A 10779-nucleotide genomic window follows, 5' to 3' on the forward strand; every position below is an offset into this window, starting at 1 on the left:
GGAGCAGAGGAGAAAAGAAAAGAAACGGCAGATCAACTGGTCTAAAAAAAGGGGGGCTATTCAAAGGCTAGAGTATACAAATGAGTTTTGAGATGGGACTTAAATGTTTCTACTGAGGTAGCATCTCTAATTGTTACCGGGAGAGCATTCCATAGTACTGGAGCCCCAATAGAAAACGCTCTACAGCCCGCAGACTTTTTTTGGGCTCTGGGAATCACTAATAAGCCGGAGTTCTTTGAACGCAGATTTCTTGCCGGGACATATGGTACAATGCAATCGACAAGATAGGACGGAGCTAGACCGTGTAGTATTTTATACGTAAGTAGTAAAACCTTAAAGTCACATCTTAAGTGCACAGGAAGCCAGTGCAGGTGAGCCAGTATAGGCGTAATATGATCAAACTTTCTTGTTCTTGTCAAAAGTCTAGCAGCCGCATTTTGTACCAACTGTAATCTTTTAATGCTAGACATAGGGAGACCCGAAAATAATACGTTACAGTAGTCGAGACGAGACGTAACGAACGCATGAATAATGATCTCAGCGTCGCTAGTGGACAAAATGGAACGAATTTTAGCGATATTACGGAGATGAAAGAAAATCAAAATTGAAGTCAAAATATTCAGCTTTCCACCAATAATTAAAATATAAATTTGTTTTGATATAGTTTGGCTAATATTATGAAAGCAGCTTAATTTCGGTTTCTCAAACTGTGATCTCTCTCTTTTTTTTTTTTTTTTTTTTTAAGCGACGACACATTCCCAAACACAATATAACCAGAGTTGGTTGTCGCTTGGTTTAATCTGGGTGTTGCAATCGCTGCGTGCGTGTTGCAATTAATACTGAGAAACTAGGAAAGTCTGATCAGCCTAAGTCACACATCTCTCACACACACGGCCCTCTGTGTCTTTTTAAAATTGACTGAAGGTTTTACTTCCACGTGCACATTATTTTGCTTTTATTAACAGTCGAGAATCCAAATTCACCAATAGCTGTTTTGTATGTGGTAATTTTTATTAGATGTTTACATTTTAATGCCCATTAATGCTATTCAAGCTGACACACTTATGAGTATATATACAGGTAAAAGCCAGTAAATTAGAATATTTTGAAAAACTTGATTTATTTCAGTAATTGCATTCAAAAGGTGTAACTTGTACATTATATTTATTCATTGCACACAGACTGATGCATTCAAATGTTTATTTCATTTAATTTTGATGATTTGAAGTGGCAACAAATGAAAATCCAAAATTCCGTGTGTCACAAAATTAGAATATTACTTAAGGCTAATACAAAAAAGGGATTTTTAGAAATGTTGGCCAACTGAAAAGTATGAAAATGAAAAATATGAGCATGTACAATACTCAATACTTGGTTGGAGCTCCTTTTGCCTCAATTACTGCGTTAATGCGGCGTGGCATGGAGTCGATGAGTTTCTGGCACTGCTCAGGTGTTATGAGAGCCCAGGTTGCTCTGATAGTGGCCTTCAACTCTTCTGCGTTTTTGGGTCTGGCATTCTGCATCTTCCTTTTCACAATACCCCACAGATTTTCTATGGGGCTAAGGTCAGGGGAGTTGGCGGGCCAATTTAGAACAGAAATACCATGGTCCGTAAACCAGGCACGGGTAGATTTTGCGCTGTGTGCAGGCGCCAAGTCCTGTTGGAACTTGAAATCTCCATCTCCATAGAGCAGGTCAGCAGCAGGAAGCATGAAGTGCTCTAAAACTTGCTGGTAGACGGCTGCGTTGACCCTGGATCTCAGGAAACAGAGTGGACCGACACCAGCAGATGACATGGCACCCCAAACCATCACCCAACCATGCAAATTTTGCATTTCCTTTGGAAATCGAGGTCCCAGAGTCTGGAGGAAGACAGGAGAGGCACAGGATCCACGTTGCCTGAAGTCTAGTGTAAAGTTTCCACCATCAGTGATGGTTTGGGGTGCCATGTCATCTGCTGGTTTCGGTCCACTCTGTTTCCTGAGATCCAGGGTCAACGCAGCCGTCTACCAGCAAGTTTTAGAGCACTTCATGCTTCCTGCTGCTGACCTGCTCTATGGAGATGGAGATTTCAAGTTCCAACAGGACTTGGCGCCTGCACACAGCGCAAAATCTACCCGTGCCTGGTTTACGGACCATGGTATTTCTGTTCTAAATTGGTCCGCCAACTCCCCTGACCTTAGCCCCATAGAAAATCTGTGGGGTATTGTGAAAAGGAAGATGCAGAATGCCAGACCCAAAAACGCAGAAGAGTTGAAGGCCACTATCAGAGCAACCTGGGCTCTCATAACACCTGAGCAGTGCCAGAAACTCATCGACTCCATGCCACGCCGCATTAACGCAGTAATTGAGGCAAAAGGAGCTCCAACCAAGTATTGAGTATTGTACATGCTCATATTTTTCATTTGCATACTTTTCAGTTGGCCAACATGTCTAAAAATCCCTTTTTTGTATTAGCCTTAAGTAATATTCTAATTTTGTGACACACGGAATTTTGGATTTTCATTTGTTGCCACTTCAAATCATCAAAATTAAATGAAATAAACATTTGAATGCATCAGTCTGTGTGCAATGAATAAATATAATGTACAAGTTACACCTTTTGAATGCAGTTACTGAAATAAATCAAGTTTTTCAAAATATTCTAATTTACTGGCTTTTACCTGTATATATATATATATATATATATATATATATATATATATATATATATATATATATATATATATATATATATATATATTAGTTTTTTTGTTTTTTTAATTTGTCTTCTCTGTCCTAATATCAATAGCAGATGTTAAATTTGAATTTCAAACTGGGATTTTGTACCCAAAGCCACCCCGGCTCTCATTCAGGCCTTTTAATTACACCGCCAAAGCCTCTTGCTACATACAAGTGCTTACTTGTGCCTTGATTGCAAAGACCAGCTTTGTGTATTGGACTAAATTAAAAGAGTGAGGGAATTAAAAAAAAAGGCTGGGAGGAACCAACTGAGTTCTTTCTCTATAATGCTCTCAAGGTGGGTGTAACCGATGTTGAAAAGATTCTAATAACCAAGTTGGTGTCGCCGTAAATGACGTCATCTGACCTTACACCAGGGCTATTCAACTGGGGGCCCGAGATTGACACCATGTCGGCCCCTGAGTTCATTTACAAAACATGTTTGCAGAAAATGCCTAAAAACGCTGTTGCACATAGGAACTTGGACCACTGTAAATATATTGGAAGACCCTTGCCTTGATATTTTAACCTTGCTAGCAAACATATAGAACACTGAAATCTCAAAGCATTCAGTCGATTGCAACTGGACTGTTTGGTTTGTCTTAGAATACGTTTCGCCTCTCATCCGAGTAGGTTTCATCAGTTCATGTTCATAGACTTAGATTGGTCGGATCTAGTCTAGCGGCTGGTGACAATACCTCAGTAGGCTTCATTAGTAGGTCAGTTCAGACTAGATCTAACCAATCTACGTCTAGACTAGATCTGACCATTCTAAGTCTAAGACTAAATCTGACCAATCTAAGTCTAAGACTAGATCTGACCAATCTAAATCTAAGACTAGATCTGACCAAGCTAACTCTAAGACTGGATGTGACCAATCTAAGTCTAAGACTAGATCTGACCAATCTAAGTCTAAGACTAGATGTGACCAATCTAAGTCTAAGACTAGATATGACCAAGCTAAGTCCAAAACTAGATCTGACTAATCTAAGTCTAAGACTAGATCTGACCAATCTAAATCTAAGACTAGATCTGACCAAGCTAACTCTAAGACTGGATGTGACCAATCTAAGTCTAAGACTAGATCTGACCAATCTAAGTCTAAGACTAGATGTGACCAATCTAAGTCTAAGACTAGATATGACCAAGCTAAGTCTAAAACTAGATCTGACTAATCTAAGTCTAAGACTAGATCTGACCAATCTAAGTCTAAGACTAGATCTGACCAATCTAAATCTAAGACTAGATCTGACCAAGCTAACTCTAAGACTTGATGTGACCAATCTAAGTCTAAGACTAGATCTGACCAATCTAAGTCTAAGACTAGATGTGACCAATCTAAGTCTAAGACTAGATATGACCAAGCTAAGTCTAAAACTAGATCTGACTAATCTAAGTCTAAGACTAGATCTGACCAATCTAAATCTAAGACTAGATCTGACCAAGCTAACTCTAAGACTGGATGTGACCAATCTAAGTCTAAGACTAGATCTGACCAATCTAAGTCTAAGACTAGATGTGACCAATCTAAGTCTAAGACTAGATATGACCAAGCTAAGTCTAAAACTAGATCTGACTAATCTAAGTCTAAGACTAGATCTGACCAATCTAAGTCTAAGACTAGATCTGACCAATCTAAATCTAAGACTAGATCTGACCAAGCTAACTCTAAGACTGGATGTGACCAATCTAAGTCTAAGACTAGATCTGACCAATCTAAGTCTAAGACTAGATGTGACCAATCTAAGTCCAAGACTAGATATGACCAAGCTAAGTCTAAAACTAGATCTGACTAATCTAAGTCTAAGACTACATTTGACCAATCTAAATCTAAGACTAGATCTGACCAAGCTAACTCTAAGACTGGATGTGACCAATCTAAGTGTAAGACTAGATCTGACCAATCTAAGTCTAAGACTAGATGTGACCAATCTAAGTCTAAGACTAGATATGACCAAGCTAAGTCTAAAACTAGATCTGACTAATCTAAGTCTAAGACTAGATCTGACCAATTTAAGTCTAAGACTAGATCTGACCAATCTAAATCTAAGACTAGATCTGACCAAGCTAACTCTAAGACTGGATGTGAGCAATCTAAGTCTAAGACTAGATCTGACCAATCTAAGTCTAAGACTAGATGTGACCAATCTAAGTCTAAGACTAGATATGACCAAGCTAAGTCTAAAACTAGATCTGACTAATCTAAGTCTAAGACTAGATCTGACCAATCTAAATCTAAGACTAGATCTGACCAAGCTAACTCTAAGACTGGATGTGACCAATCTAAGTCTAAGACTAGATCTGACCAATCTAAGTCTAAGACTAGATGTGACCAATCTAAGTCTAAGACTAGATATGACCAAGCTAAGTCTAAAACTAGATCTGACTAATCTAAGTCTAAGACTAGATCTGACCAATCTAAGTCTAAGACTAGATCTGACCAATCTAAATCTAAGACTAGATCTGACCAAGCTAACTCTAAGACTGGATGTGACCAATCTAAGTCTAAGACTAGATGTGACCAATCTAAGTCTAAGACTCGATCTGACCAAGATATGTCTAAGACTAGAGCTGACCAATCTAAGTCTAAGACTAGAACTGACCAATCTAAGTCTAATACTAGATCTGACCAGTCTAAGTCTAAGACTAGATCTGACCAAGCTAAGTCTAAGACTCGATCTGACCAATCTAAGTCTAAGACGAGAGCTGACCAATCTAAGTCTAAGACTAGATCTGACCATCTAAGTCGAAGACTAGAGCTGACCAGTCTAAGTCTAAGACTAGATATGACCAAGCTAAGTCTAAAACTAGATCTGACTAATCTAAGTCTAAGACTAGATCTGACCAATCTAAATCTAAGACTAGATCTGACCAAGCTAACTCTAAGACTGGATGTGACCAATCTAAGTCTAAGACTAGATCTGACCAATCTAAGTCTAAGACTAGATGTGACCAATCTAAGTCTAAGACTAGATGTGACCAATCTAAGTCTAAGACTAGATATGACCAAGCTAAGTCCAAAACTAGATCTGACTAATCTAAGTCCAAGACTAGATCTGACCAATCTAAATCTAAGACTAGATCTGACCAAGCTAACTCTAAGACTGGATGTGACCAATCTAAGTCTAAGACTAGATCTGACCAATCTAAGTCTAAGACTAGATGTGACCAATCTAAGTCTAAGACTAGATATGACCAAGCTAAGTCTAAAACTAGATCTGACTAATCTAAGTCTAAGACTAGATCTGACCAATCTAAGTCTAAGACTAGATCTGACCAATCTAAATCTAACCCTACATCTGACCAAGCTAACTCTAAGACTGGATGTGACCAATCTAAGTCTAAGACTAGATCTGACCAATCTAAGTCTAAGACTAGATGTGACCAATCTAAGTCTAAGACTAGATATGACCAAGCTAAGTCCAAAACTAGATCTGACTAATCTAAGTCTAAGACTAGATCTGACCAATCTAAATCTAAGACTAGATCTGACCAAGCTAACTCTAAGACTGGATGTGACCAATCTAAGTCTAAGACTAGATCTGACCAATCTAAGTCTAAGACTAGATGTGACCAATCTAAGTCTAAGACTAGATATGACCAAGCTAAGTCTAAAACTAGATCTGACTAATCTAAGTCTAAGACTAGATCTGACCAATCTAAGTCTAAGACTAGATCTGACCAATCTAAATCTAAGACTAGATCTGACCAAGCTAACTCTGAGACTGGATGTGACCAATCTAAGTCTAAGACTAGATCTGACCAATCTAAGTCTAAGACTAGATCTGACCAATCTAAATCTAAGACTAGATCTGACCAAGCTAACTCTAAGACTGGATGTGACCAATCTAAGTCTAAGACTAGATCTGACCAATCTAAGTCTAAGACTAGATGTGACCAATCTAAGTCTAAGACTCGATCTGACCAAGATATGTCTAAGACTAGAGCTGACCAATCTAAGTCTAAGACTAGATCTGACCAATCTAAATCTAAGACTAGATCTGACCAAGCTAACTCTAAGACTGGATGTGACCAATCTAAGTCTAAGACTAGATCTGACCAATCTAAGTCTAAGACTAGATGTGACCAATCTTAGTCTAAGACTAGATATGACCAAGCTAAGTCTAAAACTAGATCTGACTAATCTAAGTCTAAGACTAGATCTGACCAATCTAAGTCTAAGACTAGATCTGACCAATCTAAATCTAAGACTAGATCTGACCAAGCTAACTCTAAGACTGGATGTGACCAATCTAAGTCTAAGACTAGATCTGACCAATCTAAGTCTAAGACTAGATGTGACCAATCTAAGTCTAAGACTAGATATGACCAAGCTAAGTCTAAAACTAGATCTGACTAATCTAAGTCTAAGACTAGATCTGACCAATCTAAATCTAAGACTAGATCTGACCAAGCTAACTCTAAGACTGGATGTGACCAATCTAAGTCTAAGACTAGATCTGACCAATCTAAGTCTAAGACTAGATGTGACCAATCTAAGTCTAAGACTAGATGTGACCAATCTAAGTCTAAGACTAGATATGACCAAGCTAAGTCCAAAACTAGATCTGACTAATCTAAGTCTAAGACCAGATCTGACCAATCTAAATCTAAGACTAGATCTGACCAAGCTAACTCTAAGACTGGATGTGACCAATCTAAGTCTAAGACTAGATCTGACCAATCTAAGTCTAAGACTAGATGTGACCAATCTAAGTCTAAGACTAGATATGACCAAGCTAAGTCTAAAACTAGATCTGACTAATCTAAGTCTAAGACTAGATCTGACCAATCTAAGTCTAAGACTAGATCTGACCAATCTAAATCTAAGACTAGATCTGACCAAGCTAACTCTAAGACTGGATGTGACCAATCTAAGTCTAAGACTAGATGTGACCAATCTAAGTCTAAGACTCGATCTGACCAAGATATGTCTAAGACTAGAGCTGACCAATCTAAGTCTAAGACTAGAACTGACCAATCTAAGTCTAATACTAGATCTGACCAGTCTAAGTCTAAGACTAGATCTGACCAAGCTAAGTCTAAGACTCGATCTGACCAATCTAAGTCTAAGACTAGATCTGACCATCTAAGTCGAAGACTAGAGCTGACCAGTCTAAGTCTAAGACTAGATCTGACCAAGCTAAGTCTAAGACTCGATCTGACCAATCTAAGTCTAAGACTAGATCTGACCATCTAAGTCGAAGACTAGAGCTGACCAGTCTAAGTCTAAGACTAGATCTGACCACTCTACGTCTATGAGCATGAACTGATGAAGCCTACTCGAATGAGAGGATAAGACAAACCAAACAGTCCAGTTGTGATGATTGAACGCTCTGAGATGACAATGACCTGATGAATGAGAACATCCATAGACATCTAGAACACTGGTGTCTAAACCTGGGATTTACTTAACTCTTAAGGCACCCCTTTAAGTGCTCTCCTTTCTGGCAGTTTGTAATGTTTGTACTTCTTTAGTTATACTAGTGGTGTTCCTGAAGGTTCCATTTTAGGTCCTCTTTTTCATCATTTGGGCTATTCAACTGGTGGCCCACAAGCTTAGTTCCAAAAACGTTTTTTTCCTCCAGAATATACCAAAATATGACTAATAGTAAAGCTCCCCGGTCCTTAGCTTTCTGGAAATGTGGCCCACAAAACAATTGAGTTTGAATATCCCTGTCTTACAACCTGTTTTTGACATCAAACACCAGTGAATGACTAACAAATTGTACATAAGACTAATAATAATGACAGTGTCTTTATGCTTCAAATATATTTTGAATGATACACAAATGTTGCAGAACTTTAAAGAAGCTCAATTGAAAGCGTTGCAGGACTGCTCATCCTCCTCCAGGCTTGCTGCCACATCTACAGATCAGGCTCTGCGAGACTAAGAAGATTTCTGTTTATTCCGCTATGGAAAAGCTTGTCACTGCTTCCCCCCCCCCCCCCTTTCCTCCCTAGTTTTCAATTTGTGGGTCAAACATGACAGAAAAAAAAGTCTAAATCTAGTGACGTTGGTACTGTAGTTTGAGTTCTTATTGGTTTAATCTCCACAATGCACCTTTCCATAGTCCGTACGTGTGACCTTAGTTGAACCAGAAGCTTGAACCGAAGGGGTCCGACAAGGATAGTTTTCACTTCATTTACACATCCACTGCTTCCAGGTGCTCCATTACCAGCTTTTTGCAAACCGGCAACAAGCAAACTAATCTTCATGGTTGACTTCTCGGGCTTAAGTCCGCTTTTGATTAAGGGTCTCTACCATTGGACATCTGGCCCGCAAACACTGGTGATTGGCCATATGGTGCTAGGCAGACAGAAGTAGGGTTTTCAAATCAAAGGAGGAGTCTCCAAGGGGAAACCTTTGTGGGGGGAAACATTTGCAGTTTTGCTTCCTGGCACAGCAATAAACAAAACATCTAGAAAAGTCTTGACATACCGAGGAAAGGAGGAAGTCATTTCCCATTTGGCTTTAGTCAAAGCACCAAATGTAACTCTCTGGGGGTATTTCCACTGTATCAGCCATATTTCTCACACTACAGGAAATAAATAGTTTTCTATTGGATTGAATCATAATGATCTGATTATAGAGATTTAACGCACAGAGGAGTGAAAAGCCTTAAAAATTAATTTGTAGGCTGGAAGTGACACACATACTAGTAAGTGACTCGTTACGATATGCAGGACCATTGTTGACTTCCAAGTATTCTTTCCCTCATCAGTCCATATTTGGGTCAGATTGGATTTGAGCATCTTCCTGCTGCAGCTCCATGACATGACATATGTCTTCATCTATTTGTTTACTCTTATGGGACTCGTGGGACAGTTAAGCCAACTCTTATGTAAGGCATTTCGGGGATGATGACAAAAAAAAATCGAGTAAACATCCAAAAGAGGTGTCTTTAGTATGAAGGAATATTGAGGCCACATTGATAGGGGTTTTAAAAAAAGGATAAAGTTGCAATATTATGAGAAAATGTTATTCATTTGGAAGATTATGACACTAAATGTGCACTAAATGTGACTCTTGAACGCATCATATTAATCCCCTCAATTCCCCCCAAAAACGGATTAACTCGCTGGACTATAAAGACAATATAACATACATCCGTAAACGTGGATGCATATGGAAAAGTGCAATATATTTATCTGTACAGTAATCTTTTTATAAATGTACCTTCTTTTGTAAATGCAAACACTCTGCACCTTATTCAATCAATCAATCAATCAATCTTTATTTATATAGCCCTAAATCACAAGTGTCTCAAAGGGCTGCACAAGCCACAACGACATCCTCGGTACAAAGCCCACATACGGGCAAGGAAAAACTCACCCCAGTGGGACGTCGATGTGAATGACTATGAGAAACCTTGGAGAGGACCGCATATGTGGGTAACCCCCCCCCCCCTCTAGGGGAGACCGAAAGCAATGGATGTCGAGTGGGTCTGACATAATATTGTGAGAGTCCAGGCCATAGTGGATCCAACATAATAGTAAGAGTCCAGTCCATAGTGGGGCCAGCAGGACACCATCCCGAGCGGAGACAGGTCAGCAGCGTAGAGATGTTCCCAGCCGATGCACAGGCGAGCGGTCCACCCCGGGTCCCGACTCTGGACAGCCAGCACTTCATCCATGGCCACCGGACCTGTGCCCCCCCCTCAAGGAAAAGGGGAGCAGAGGAGAAAAGAAAAGAAACGGCAGATCAACTGGTCCAACAGGGGGGCTATTTAAAGGCTAGAGTATACAAATGAGTTTTAAGATGGGACTTAAATGCTTCTACTGAGGTAGCATCTCTAATTGTTACCGGGAGGGCATTCCATAGTACTGGAGCCCCAATAGAAAACGCTCTATAGCCCGCAGACTTTTTTTGGGCTCTGGGAATCACTAATAAGCCGGAGTTCTTTGAACGCAGATTTCTTGCCGGGACATATGGTACAATGCAATCGACAAGATAGGACGGAGCTAGACCGTGTAGTATTTTATACGTAAGTAGTAAAACCTTAAAGTCACATCTTAAGTGCACAGGAAGCCAGTGCAGGTGAGCCAGTATAGGCG

The sequence above is a fragment of the Nerophis lumbriciformis genome, linkage group LG29, assembly GCF_033978685.3.
Source record: "Nerophis lumbriciformis linkage group LG29, RoL_Nlum_v2.1, whole genome shotgun sequence".
In the NCBI taxonomy this organism is placed as follows: domain Eukaryota; kingdom Metazoa; phylum Chordata; class Actinopteri; order Syngnathiformes; family Syngnathidae; genus Nerophis; species Nerophis lumbriciformis.